This window comes from Heterocephalus glaber, unplaced genomic scaffold, assembly GCF_053883595.1.
Source record: "Heterocephalus glaber isolate CG9 unplaced genomic scaffold, H.glaber_assembly_v1.0 deba00000331, whole genome shotgun sequence".
NCBI classification, from domain to species: domain Eukaryota; kingdom Metazoa; phylum Chordata; class Mammalia; order Rodentia; family Bathyergidae; genus Heterocephalus; species Heterocephalus glaber.
The window spans coordinates 54,325,528-54,340,210 of NW_028258142.1; the positions used below are offsets into that span (position 1 = coordinate 54,325,528).

At 36.6% G+C, this 14,683-nt stretch overlaps 1 long non-coding RNA gene across 1 annotated transcript; it reads left to right on the forward strand.

The window, feature by feature from the left end:
• The first annotated feature begins 1,574 nt into the window (after positions 1 to 1,574).
• Positions 1,575 to 14,380, forward strand: LOC147830138 (uncharacterized). The gene is made up of 3 exons (XR_015444255.1): positions 1,575 to 2,026; positions 8,490 to 8,601; positions 9,921 to 14,380. It is a non-coding gene; the product is annotated as an uncharacterized LOC147830138 (long non-coding RNA).
• The last annotated feature ends 303 nt before the right edge of the window (positions 14,381 to 14,683 follow it).

Sequence of the window (14,683 nt, forward strand, 5' to 3'; positions counted from 1 at the left end):
GTGAAATAATGAAAAGTTTTCAGTGAGACTGAAAATATGACATGTAAGCTATCATTTCCATACCTCATTGAGTTGAAAGTGCTAGCATATCAATGAAAAGAAAAATAGACAAAAGGCATATATATATGCTAAAGGAAGAAATAAAAAAGCTACATTATTTGTAGATGATATGATTTTTTAAAAAAGTTTAAAAGAATTTAGAGAAAATTATTATAATTAGTAAGTGAATTTATCAAGGTTGAAATATATAAAAAATGATCCAGATTAAGTAAATATGACATAATATCTGGAAAAAAGATTACACTGACATGGATTTTTATTTGTATATCCCAGTAACAAATAAAAATTGATGTTTTAAAATGATACAATATAAATAATAGCATCAAATATTTTGAAATTAAATATAAAGTGTGACATTAAAATTTACTATTCAAACTGAGAACCCACAATTTATTACTGGGAAAAATTACAGATCTAAATAAATGCAGCAACATATCATGTCACAGTTTGGAAATTACAAAAGTATAAAGAGGTCAATTCTTCACAAATTGAGCTATACTTTTCAATGCAAATACACTGTTTTGGAAATACACAAACTGATTTTAAATTTATGTGTAAATTCGAAGGACCTAACCCATTCAAACAGTCCAAACAAAGTAGATGCTCTATCAGACTGAAGATCTATTTTAAAGCTAAAATGACTGAGAACGTGCCATAATACAAAGATAGCTACTAGAGCAATGGAATGATAAATTCAGAAACATTCCCAAACTTAAAGAGTCACAGTTTTATATTAAAACAGTTGATTACGAGGAGTTGGGAAAAGGATTATATTTTGAAATAAATGCTGCTGGTTAATTGGGATAGCTACAAAAATATGACTTATCTACTACCTCATACTATACCAAAAATCAGTTAGAGATAGAAAATGGATTGCAGATCTAAATTTAGAGGCAAAACCATACAACTATTAAAATAAAACAAACAATTCTTCACAAATTTAGACTAAGGAATGATTTCTTAAATAGGACAAAAACATTAAGTATAAAAGAGCATTTTGATAAATCGAACTATTTTAAAATTAAGAGCTCCTATTCATCTGAAGACTTTATTAAGAGAATAAAAAGCCAATCTATAGAGCTAGAAAGGATATTTTTTCAATACATATGTATTTTCAATACAAAGGACTTGTATCCAGAAACAGGATAGTTTTCCCCTTGGCTGGGCTGGTGACTGACAGAGGAGCTCCTGCCATTCTGGTGTTACTCTACTTTCTTGTCTGGGTATTGGATATATGAATGGATTTACTTTGAAAGAAGTCATTGTGCCTTGTGCAACTTCTGAATATATGTTAAACTTCAGTAAAAACAAAACAAAACAGTGCTACAAAATGCAGATCTTCTTCTGTGTACCTGAAATCTCTAGAAGAAATGGCAGCTCCTTATGGGACCACACCTTTTCTACCATTTCATAGTTCTGAATGTGGTGGTCAGTGGTCCCCAAACTTTGTAGATTATACATCAAAAACAGTAGCTTGTCCAGGGATTCAAAATATGTGTATGCTTACTTACATGTGTACTCATGAACAAATGACACATGTATTTGATACGTTATAACATCCTATGTACATGTTTTTCATGATGAAGACATGATAAACAGATAAAGATAAAAGCAATATTTTAAAATAAGTTTTTTCTATCAATTTTGTATGATCCCATGAGTTTTTTCCCACTTTAAAAGAGCATTAAAGAATGAGCTGATGAGGATCCCCGGGCATACCCACCAGCCTCCAGTTTGGCCAGGCGGGTGCCTGCAACAACAGCCACCCCCTCCTCCTGGCCTCTTGGCTGTACAGCTACTTGGATCCACACTACACAGGCACGGGAGAGGCTAAAGGCCATTGTCCTGAGCTGCAGAAGTGAACAACAGAGAGAGGGCCTCTCTCAGGCTCCTTGATGAAAACTGAAGCCTACTGGAAAAGTGAAGAGAATCTCTTCAATAAAGGCACACCAGACCACTGTGCTTGGTAAGTTGGAGGGATCATCACCTCCCATTGGAACCTGGACTATCTTCTGGGGAAAGGCAGCTGGAACCTGCAGTAGAATCTTGCAAAGTTTAACCCTGGAGGAGGTCAGGGAGCTCAACTTGGGACTTGCAGCCAGAGATCTGCCTGGATCTCATGGGTCAGTGACTGGCTTGCTGAGACTCATTGACTTATAACTGCACACTGCTGCCCATGTAGTCTATTGTGACAGCAGAGACATACCCTGAAGGAGGCCCTTCATTTTTATCTTTTATTTGTTATTTTCAAAATTACCACTATTTTTTTTGCTCTTATCTTTAATTTTTCTTGTTACTCTTTAAAAATTTTTATTTTTCTCTTTTTTCTTTCTTTTCTCTTTTCTTTCTCTCTCTTTTTGCCTTGCTCCTTTGCTGTCCCACATTATTCTTCTTCTCCCTTTGTGTTCCTGTTCTGCTCCTAGCTCATATTTCTCCTTTATATTTCTTTTCTTCTCTTTCCTTCTCTTGCCTGTGCCCTCTGGCCTCACTGCTAACCTTCCCCTATCCTTCTACTTAACTATTCCTCTCTCTCCAACTCCTTCTAACTCCCCATCCCAAAGGGTAAAGTTGCTATATTGAAGAGTTTATTCACTATAAATATATGTTGGGTTGGTCCTTGATTTTGATTTAATTCACACAGTTAAAGGTGATAGATTAATAACTACCACAAATGTCATTTTCTAAGAGGTACTTGATGCTATTGTGTTGCTGATTGTATCACTTGGGCCAAGGTGTTGTGATTGATCTAATCAGTTGTCCTTCCTGATATAATGAAAATGAGACAGCCTCAGAGCCATTAGAGACTCAAAACCTAAAGACCAGCTATATCTGGAAGACACTTGAGAAGCAATCATTCCATAAGTGTTCTAAATACATCAACAAAGATATTTACAATAAGCAACTTCAAAGTATCAAACCAGGAATTAAACCAAGGACAGTACCAAAAACAAAAATGAGAAGACATTTAAGTAAGGCACAAACTCAGACTTCCACCCCACAAAAGGCAAATTCTGAGGGAAATGAGGTGGAAAAGTCTGATAATGAACCACCTGGACACCCTGAACTGATAGCACAGGAAGTAACAAAACAGATGAATGAGGCTGTAAAAAAATTCAAAACAGAAATAATTTCCCAGATAATTACAGAGATGGTGAGCAGAGTGAAAGATATGATTAGGGGCTCTAGAACAGAAACAGAAAAAAAAAAAAAAAAAAAGGATGAGCTCAGAAACATGCTAGAAGCCACGAATGCCCAGCATAAGAAAGAAATGGAAACCATGATCACCCAACATAAGAGAGAAATGAAATCCATGGAACAGATTCAAACAGATATTCAGGACATTAAAAACTCCATTGAAAGCATGCAGAGCAGATTAAGGGAATCCGAATATAGAATATCAGATATAGAAGACAGGATTTTGGTTAAGGACCATGAAAACAGAGATCTCTTCAAAATAGTAAGGAACCACTAGAAATCAATCTAGCAGCTGCTAGATGATGCAAAGAAGAATAACATAAGACTGAGGAGTCCATGAAAAAACAGGAGAAAGTACAATTGACATAAAAAAACTGTTCACAGAAGTAATAGAAAACTTCCCAGATAGGGGTGGAGAATTGGACATACAGATAAGTGAGGCATATAGAACTCCAACTAGCCATGATCAAAAAAAATCTACACCTAGACATATAATAGTCAAGATCCCAGAAACCCAATAGAAGAAGAAAATCTTACAGGCAGTTAGAGAAAAGAAACAAATCACCTACAAAGGAAAGCCTATCAGAATCACGGCAGACGTCTCAACACAAACCTTCAAATCAAGGAGAGCCTGGAGTGAAGTATTTCAAGCCCTAAAAGAAAATAACTTCCAACCTAGACTGTGGTATCCTGCAAAGAACACCTGACAGTTTCTACAAGTAAATGATAATCCACTACAACATACAGGAATCTATGGGACACAGTGAAAGCACTTTTACATGGGAAATTCATAACAGTAAATACCCATATTATTAAAACAGAGAGAACTCAGATAAATAACCTAATGCAGAACCTCAATCTCCTAGAAAAAGAAGAGCATAACAAACCCAAAGCTCACATAAGAAAGGAAATTATAAAGATCAGAGCAGAAATCAATGCAATGGAGACTAAGAGAATGATACAAAAAGTCAGTGAATCAAAGAGTTGCTTTTCTGAAAGAATACATAAAATCAAAAAACCTTTAGCCAACCTTATCAAAAAAAAGGAAAGAAAAGGCTCAAATCCATGCAAGTAAGAATGAAAAAGGTGAAGTCACAACAGACCGAGCAGAAATCCAGAGGATCATCAATATCTACTTTAAGAACACGTACTTTAATAAAATGGAAAACACAGAAGAAATGGACAGATTCCTAGATACATATGAATTGTCAAAGTTAAATGAAAAAGATATAGAAATTCTAAACACCCCAGTCACAATGAGTGAAACTGAAAATGTAATAAAAAATTTACCAACAAAGAAAAGCCCAGGTCCTGATGGCTTCACTGCTGAATTCTACAAGACATTTAAAGAAGAACTAATGTCATTACTCTTTAAACTCATCAAGGAAATTGAAAGGGAAGCAAGGCTTCCAAATTCTTTCCTGGAAGCAAGTGTTACTTTGATTCCAAAACCAGGGAAAGACTCAAACAAAAAAGAGAACTACAGGCCAATCTCCCTAATGAACATATATGCAAAAATCCTCAACAAGATATTGGCAAACAGAATACAGAGGATCATCAAGAAGATCATACACCCTGACCAAGTTGGATTTATCCCAGGGATGCAAGGATGGTTCAACATTCATAAATCAATAAGTGTAATACACTATATTAACAGAGTCAAGGACAAAAACCATATGATCATCTCAATAGATGCAGCAAAGGCATTTGACAAAATCCAACACCCGTTCATGATAAAAAATGCTTCAGAAACTTGGAATAGAAGGTCTTTATTTCAACCTGATTAAGGCTATTTATGAAAAACCAACAGCCAACATCATACTAAATGGTCAAAAACTGAGAACTTTCACGCTAAAATCAGGAGCAAGACAAAGATGCCCACTATCACCACTCTTGTTCAATATAGTTCTGGAAACATTAGCCACAGCAATTAGAAAGGCAAAAGAAATAAAGGGATAAAGATAGGAAAGGAAGAAGTTAAACTGTCATTATTTGCTGATGATGTGATACTTTACATAGAAGACCCAAAAAAACTCAGCCAAAAGACATCTAGACCTAATTGACAGATTTAGTAGTGTAGCTGGATATAAGATCAACACTCAAAAAGCAATAGCCTTCTTATACACAAATAGCAGACTCACTGAGAGAGAAATTAGGGAAACAATTCCTTTTACAATAGCATCCAAAAAAATGAAATATCTAGGAATCAACCTCACAAAGGAAGCAAAAAACCTCTACACTGAAAACTACAGCACTTTGAAATAGGAGATTGAGGAGGATATAAGAAAATGGAAAGACATCCCTTGTTCCTGGGTAGGAAGAATGAATGTAGTGAAAATGGCCATACTTCCCAAACTACTATATAGATTTAATGCAATGCTGATTGAAATTCCAACAATGTACTTCACAGAACTAGAGAAAACAATCCAAAAACTTATTTGGAACCAGAAAAGACCTAGAATAGCAAAAGTAATTCTGGGCAACAGAGATATGGGGGCAGGGGGTATCACAATCCCCAACTTGAAACTATACTACAAAGCTACTGTGATAAAACAGCATGGAACTGGCAAAGAAACTGACCTGAAGACCAGTGGAATAGATTAGAGGATTCAGAAACAACTCCAGACATACTCATCCACCTCATCTTTGACAAAGGAGCCAACCACCATCATCGGAGGAAAGAGAGCCTATTTAATAAATGGTGTTGGATAAACTGGATTTCAACCTGCCAATGATTAAAACTAGACCCATACCTGTGAACATGCACTAAACTAAAATCAAAGTGGATTAAAGATCTAAATATTAAGTTAGAAACACTAAACTTGCTGGAAGATAAGTTAGGTAGAGCTCTTGAAGACATTGGCATAGGAAAAGACATTATGAACAAAACCTCAGTAGCACGGGAACTAGCACAAAAAATCAACAACTGGGATCTCATCTTATTAAAAAGGTTCTGCACTGCAAGAGAAACCACCAACAGAGCTAAGAGACAACCTACAATATGGGAGAAAAAATTTTTAGCAGCTATACCTCAGACAAAAGTCTACTATCTAGAATATATAAAAAACTGAAAAAAATCAGACCCCCCAAATTTAAAGACCCAATTCAAAAATGGAGATATGAAATGAACAGACATTTCTCAAAGAAGTAAAATAAGCAAATAAATATATGAAAAAATGTTCAACATCACTGGTCATTAGAGAGATGCAGATGAAAACAACACTGAGATTCTACCTCACCCCACAAAGAATGGCTGCTGTTAAGAAATCAACCAACAACAAATGCTGGCAGGGGTGTGGGGAGAAAGGAACCCTTCTTCATTGTTCATGGGAGTGCAGACTGGTGCTACCACTGTGGAAATCAGTATGGAGATACCTCAAGAAGTAGGGCTAGAGGTCTCATTTGACCCAGCTATTCCCCTGCTGGGTGTCTTCCGCAAAGAATTAAAAGAATCATACCACAGAGATATACGTGCACCCATGTTTATAGTGGCACAGTTTGTAATAGCTAAAGCTTGGAAACAGCCCAAGTGCCCATCAATTAGAAACTGGATAAAGAAGATGTGTTTGGTTTTGTTTTTTTTTTTATAAAATGGAGTACTTCTCAGCCATAAAGAACGAGAAGCTAGACATGTATAGCTAAATGGATGCATATTGAGGCCATACTCTTAAGTGAAATAAATAGGATACACATGTGTAAATACTGAATAGTTTCTTTAGTGTGAGAAACTGAAAGTGTAAATAAGGATTAAAATGATTAAAATGAATAATTGATAATTTAAAATAGGAAAAGGTCCAAAGGTGTAGGGGTGGTGGGGGGGGGAAGGGGAAAGGAAAGAAAGATAAGGAAAAATTATGAGAAAAGAAAAAAGATGGAAATGAAATCTATGTAAATAGGGAAGGGTGGAGGGGGGTGAAGGGCACACAGGTAATGGGGGAAAAATAAGAACCGAGATACATCATGTACAGGTACAAGCACTCAATGATAAATGTAAACGTATTCTATACTTAACATGTACCAATAAAAGAATTTTTAAAAAATAAAAAAAAATTTTAAAAAGAACATGAAAGAAATGTGATTCAGTATGTCTGATATAATTATGTCATTATTGCTTTTACCTTACATTGTTTGACATGATGAACTTACACTAGGAATTAATGTTTGTCTCAGCAGTTTTTTTATTTACCTATGCTTGTATTATTTATGCTATCTCCAATCTGTAGTTTCTTTGAAAGAATCTTTTCTAGGCATTTGTTCATTCTGTGAGAGGTAATTTAGTTCAGACTGGATCATCTAAACCATAAATTCATTTAGGCAGGCACATGATATAAACCGTAATTCATGGCAACACCTTAAAGCATCTTCTTAGAAAACACCCAGTCCTCCCTCAATGTCACATGACAGCTGACTAGTGTCAATTCATACATTTAGTGCATGCAAAGTAATTTGTATCTTACTTTAAGATGAAAAGGTAACAGAGATTCTGATATTTGCTTCCCATTCCTTGTGGATTGTCTTGAGGGTGCTGGTAATGTATATACTTCTGGAGAGGTAAGTGAAGTCACACAATTTTGCCTACAAATCTGAAACCAGAAGTCAGTGCATCTATAACTGAGACTAAGAGGAAGAAGACAGCTCTGATGTGAACATCCCTGTGCCCCAACCATAAATCAACAATGATCAACGAGTGACTGCAGTCCAGTCTATGGCACTTTGTAACTAGAACACTGGAAAATGGAAACAGTAAGTAAAAATGGAAGCATCAAGAGTGCTCTGTGCTGATAGTTGAGCTTCACTATAAAAACAACATTCTGAGCCTAAGTCTTTGCCACCAAATTACTGAGCCTAGAAGGGACTACATTTATTTTCAGCATTTAAAATAAATATTTGAACATTAAAAATTGCTTGACAAGAACCACGGTTCTCTCTCCTACTAAGGGCAGAATTAGACTCTCAATTTATAGGTTTTCCCCTTTTAAACATGAAGCCATTAGTGTTCATGAGAAACCAAGGGGATCTCAAAATGCTGCGGGCCACCACCATGGTGGTTTTATTTAGTATTTATGGAGTGCCCAAAGCAACGTGGAAAGATTCACAGAGCTTTCTCGTGTACTACCTGTTCCATCAGATGAAAATACTCTTTTGCTTTCTCATTCACCGAAGATTTTCTCAAACAACCTACCTTATTTGAATTTATAACAACCTGATTAGTTTTCATTCCATTTATATTCTAGTAACTGTTTTCAAATAAAACATCTGGTGTCCAGATAGGATGGCACTAAATCTGAGAAACTGAAAGAATGTGAAACACCAACAAGGTTGTTTGATCAAGGAGAATGGACTAAGGTAACTAATTACACTCTCTCCCCTCTTTCTAATGGCCAAAGGCTATTTATTTTGGGAAGTGAACAAAAGTCATATGTGAGGAAAGCTGTCGGTAATGTTAAAGCTTTTTGCATAATCCATTTAACAAATCACCTTGTCTAAATGAAGGTATACTGTCAAATGAAGGGAATGAACTTAGCCAAATGTTAAAAGAATAATTTAATCTCTGGCTTTATTTCAAAGACTAGCAGACAGGTAAAATAAGTGACATGGAGAGGGAGGTAGTTTGGGTTCTAGGCTCTGGTTGATGTATTAAGCTTCCTATTTGGGGCTAACCTAGTATTTCTGCTGCCAGGAAATGAGTATAAAAAGGAATACATCCTTAGTCTATGGATTCATTTAAAGTCAGAGCAAGGAAATAGTCCAGTGATGTTTTCAGACTGTGCTGTCTTCACCCAGGACAATGTGAGGCTCCAAGAAGATGGATGGTGGAGAACAGATGATCTTTGGGTCTCTCTCCTGCCTTATTGTGGTGGTTAATTTTGCCATTTTATTGGCTTGGGAATCATTGAGGGAATTAGCATTATACACTTCTGAGTGTACCTATGGATCATCGAGTCATGACCTTGGGAACTATATCTAGTCCCTGGCTTCTTATTTTCTGACATTATTCTTTGCTTTGCTTCCTAGCTTCCATGAATTAACCATCTTTCTCCATTATGCCCATCTACCATGATGTTTCTGCCTTGGAGCCAGCTGACCATGGATTAAATCCCCTGAAACCATGAGCCAACTTAAACCTCTCTTTCTTTAAGTTGTGGTTGTCAGGTATTGTGTCTCAGTGACAGGAAAGCTCACGAATACACTCCTAAATAAGGAAAGTTCCACTTTTGTGGTTTTACATATTGCATTTGGCTTCAAGTATTTCAAGACCAAAACTACTTTTGAAACTAGTTGTCGCATTGCTCTTTATAATCTGAGCCAAATTTTGTGGTGGGACACAATACATGGGCATAATTATAACATTTCTCATAGAAATTGTGAAGATTCCTCAAATGTTTCATGCCTAACTATGCTACTATGTTTTCTTTCTGATGTAAAAGCTTCCTTCTACTGTGTGACTGCCTAGTTACCCTGCCAGCCACTTACTTCTCCTACCTTTGCATCTAGGCATAGATAACTCTCCTGCATCAAATAGGGAAACAAAGGTTTTGTAATTAAGGGATGTGAAAATGATTAACCAGTAGTGCAGTCAGCATCTTTTCCATGTGAATTGTCTTCCCTAAATGTGGAGGGAAAGATTTTCCTCCTCCCATTCAAATTTTATTCAATTCTTTCAGCAGACAGAAAAATGAACTAAGTGGCTCTGCTGGAAGTTTGGATGTGTCAGATGCTAGCCAATGGCACCCCCTCCAGTTCACACATCAGAGCTCAGGATCTGAAGAGCCCACAAGAACTTCAGAGGCCGGATGTTCATTCACTCACTCAGCTTCTCTCTATGGAGTGCCTAGAACGTGGGGACACAGTGATTAATATGATCGCTTCAGCCCTTAAGGAATTCACAATCTGCAGGGAAAAACAGACTTATGAACAGTTACTTTAATGGGAAAAACAATGGTAGCAATATTCGTAGGAACTAATCTCATATTCCCCCTGGAGCAACATATATTTGGAGTTGCAGGTGCTCAGAGCTGCACGGGGTCTTGGTTTCTCTGCTTGGTGGAGAGCTATTTGGTTTGTATAACCATTACAAAGAAGGCCTGGAAACATCCCTTGGGGCTTTGATGCCACACAGAGCTTCCAAGAGTAGCTGGTCATTTTTCAACCTGAGACTTGAAAATTTAACTTGGCAAGTGAAGGCAGCAAAATGTTTACCTTGTCCCACAAGACTTCTAAAGTAATGCTGGCTTGAGATTGTCTTTCTGTTAAGGTAGGATATGTTCTACCACGAAGGAATTGTTCTTGTCAGCTAGCATCAGCAATCTGATCACAATGGCTTACAGAGATGGTTTGTTTTCCTGCACTGAAAGGAAGTAGTTGATCCTGGAGAATGTTGAGGGACTTAGTGGTAACGCCATTGAAGGGGCCAGGGATCCAGGATCCTTCTAATTTATTTCTATGGTATCCTTAATACTGGCTTCCATCTGCAAAGTCTCAAAATGATTGCTGATGATTGAGCCATCATGACCACATTCCAGCTAGAGGGAAAAAGGAAAAGGTACAGGAGAACATGGAGGTTAGAGTTGTCTATCATCTTCTGAAAGATGTTAGCATAACTAACAACTTTTGTTGTCATTTTATTGGCCAAAATTTTATGTCAGGGCCACACCTAGCTTCAAGAGAGGCTGGAGATATCTTTTGAAAAATAACCTGAGACTCTTGCTGCTCATAATTAACATGGAGCTTGGTATTTTGGAGGAAAGGGTGGTTATTGGTTGGGTTACTAATGGTCTTGGTTATGAATCCTTGGCCATTTTAGTAGTATCTCTTTTCTTCATAATCCATTATTCTCTGCATACACTATAGAAACAGCCATGTGCTAATGTGAAATTCTCCAGTTACTAGGAATGAAGGATCTATGCTTTTCTATGATGATAGTGAATCAGACTTTCTTTCTTAAAATACCCGTTCAACAGATAAACAATTATGTTTTAATGTTAATATTTCTCTCTCAGGAATCACTAAATATAATACCCCGATTTTGTCTTTATTTATTAATTTAATCAAAATATAAAAATAATTACTTCCATTGAACAGGAGCAATTTTATGAACTCCTATTCTTTCAATATTAAGAACTCTTTTATAGCAAAAAAGTTAAAAATATATCTCTTGGCATTAAATGCACTGGCTTTTTAGTAAATTTCCAATGTTCCTCTGTGGTCTAAAATTATAGCTAAATATGCAACACTGAAAATATAGGTTTTATATGTAAAGTGTTAATTATTAGGGGATATAAGCACACTTAATGCCTCCATTTTATAGATATGGAACCAAGGCACCAATTGTTCAAGTGATTTCTTCAAAGGCAAAGATAGGTCAGTAGTATTGCCAAAAATAAAATGCAGAATTCTGTATTCCTAGTTTCACAGTGTACTAATTAAAGAACTGCATAAATTAATATATTACCATTGGAACTTGTAGACTATAAGTTAAAGTCAGTATATATTAAAACTCAACTGAGATACATGTTTTTGTCTCAGGCCTAGAAGTTTTTAATTCTATCATTAAAGATAACTAAGGTCTTAAAATGAACTACTACTCAGAATTAATAACTATCTATTGAAAATACTAAGTATTTATTCATTCATTAATTTCCTTTTGCAGCACTAGAGACTGAACCCAGGGATGTTCTACCAATGAGCTACATTCTCGGCCATTTTTGTTTTTTATTTTGAGACAGGGTCTTGCTAAGTTGCTCTGGTAGGAGTTGACTTTGTAATTCTCTTGCCTCAGTCTCTCTCAGTGCTGGTATTGCAGGCATTTACCACTGCACCCAGCTCATTCATTCATTCTTTTATAGAACATTCTGAGTACACTTAACTAAGACTAGGCATTATGCTAGTGTTAGATGAATGACTAGATGAAAGACTGTCTTGGTTTTAGAAGGTACCATCTAGTTGGCAAGACAGATGTCTAATCAGATACTGGCAACATGATTCTATAGATGATACACTGTTGGCATAAACTGAGTTGAGAGAGAGAGAGTGTAGTAACTCAATCTGTGGAGTAACTTGGAAACACTTCTCAGGAAGGTTGGTCAACAAAGACAACAGGAAAGGAGTGGAAAGGAACTGATGTTTAGCACCCTCGTTAGGTGTAGAATTCTGAATCCTTTGAGAAAAGCAAAGAACTCAGGTAGATTGGCATAAAACTATCAGCTTCATAAATCCTGGATTTAGTTGACAAGGCTTGGATGGAAGTAACAATAGACTTTCTAATGTAGGTATTTCACCCAGAAATACTTACCAGGCTGCCCCGTCTAACTTACAGTATGGAAGGTAGACAAAGTGTGTGCTTTCTGCAGCCAGGTGGCTCCCAAAAGGAGAGAGGGAAAGGGGAAGAGCTATGCATACTCACTTCCCTATCCCAAAGTCACCCACGAAAAGTTTCTCTACTTCCCCAGTGGAAGTTGGAACCTGGGGTCATAGTGCAAAGGATAATGTCCTAGTGGAGCTTTCTCCACGTGCAAAGGCACACTTATCAGAAAGGATAAAATGTTACTCCTGAGTATGGCGGGATATATTTGTAAGATACTTGATAGACAAAAGTAAGAACACTGTAGTATGAAAAATACACCCACATGAAAGTAGAGTGGTGTAATCAACCCCAACGATTGATTATTCCCATTGTCTAGTTTCAACAATTATCTGCATTTTGCTGTGGATGATACATTTTAATATTTTAATTATTGGAGGAGTCGAGAAAAGGCATCAGGATACATTTTTTTCCCTTAATACAAAATGTTGAGTGCAACAGGCAGTCAGTTTATAGAATATAGACTTCTCCTGCTCTGTGGAAAGAGCTGGGCTTCTAAAGCATCTGCCATGTCTTCCAATACAGAACACTGCTCTCTTTCCTGGCCCTGTCTCTTCCTCCCCATCCATCTCTACCTCAAGTTTCTCCCATGTGGCAATGCTTGATCACCTTCAGTAGCAAATATACTGATTTGTGGTAGAGGAACTAATGGTAAGGCTCTGCTTAGCTGTTGAGAGTCAAACAATGCTGATGAAGGATTTTCTGTCAAGACTCAGAGGAAGACAAATATTTACTCTGTTGCGTTGGCACCCAGGAACCAAGCATTTCCAAAGTTTGCAGGGAATAGAATTCTTACACCACCTTAAAATACCTCTTTGAAATATTTTAAATGGTGGATTTCCTGAATTGGCCACTGCTTGGGACCTCCTTCCCACAAAAGACGCTATTTTATTATTAGACTCCAACTCCTTTTCTGGTCACTTTCCCCCATAGTTGTAGTGTTCTCTATCTACTTGCGAGACATAGAGCAATTTCACTACCCCTTCAAATAGTCCTTCACAATCAGCCACCTCTTGGTATCTGCAAGAGATTGGCTCCAGGGCTCCTGAAGATACCTAAATCCATAGACGCTCCAGCCATTATAAAAGATGACATAGTAGTTGCATATAACCTATACACATCCTCCCATATGCTTTCCATCAGCTCTACATGACTTGTACACTAATATGATGTAAATGATAAATAGTTGCTTTACTTCATTGCTTAGGGAATAATAACAAGAAAAAAACCTATGCACATTCAGTACAGATGTAGGATTTTCCCCAAATATTTTAATCTGTGGTTGTTTGAATCAGCAGATGCAGAACTTAGAGATTCAGAGGGCTGAGTGTATTTTGAGGTAGACAATATTTTTTCCTTTTGATTTCTTTCCTTTGATTTGAACACAAAATGTTTTCAACTGCTGCTGTATTGGGATAGTCTCTAGAATTACGAGAATGCTGGGTTTCCAATTGAGATTGTCAGTGTGCCACTTAAAATATGATTTCTGGAACGGAATGCAATTTATTGTATGACAGCATCTTGAAATTTTTAAAGCTCTGTGAGGAGAATTCATTAGTAAATAAAACTAATTTCCTGACCTCAGAGATCTGAAATCCAGATTATTGCCGTCTGTCTAAAGTTTCTTTTCTTTTCTTTTCTTCCCCCCATTTCTTTCCTTGCTTTTTTTCTTTTTTTAAAAAAATCAATGTCAGCACAATTCATATTAAGCATGTGGGCAAATAAAATGCTAGACATTTCTCATGTAAATTGGATAAGACAGCAAATCTCCCTGTTTTGTATTTGAGTCCTTGGTCTTTTGAACTTAAAATTTTTTACATCTATTCCCATTAAATGTCAGCTTTTTCCACCTATTGAAAGCTTTCAGTATCCACTCAGATGATTAGGTAGCATTTTTAGTCTTACGTTTTTGCAAAAATTTGATGGGCTTCCTCAATCTAAATCAATGATAAAAATTTGAATAGGACAGGGGTCTGCAATTTTCCTTTGGAAATACCCCTCCAAACAAACAGTAAAAATTAGCTAATGATTTTTGGCAGCCATTTACTAAAACAAAGAAGACTACTG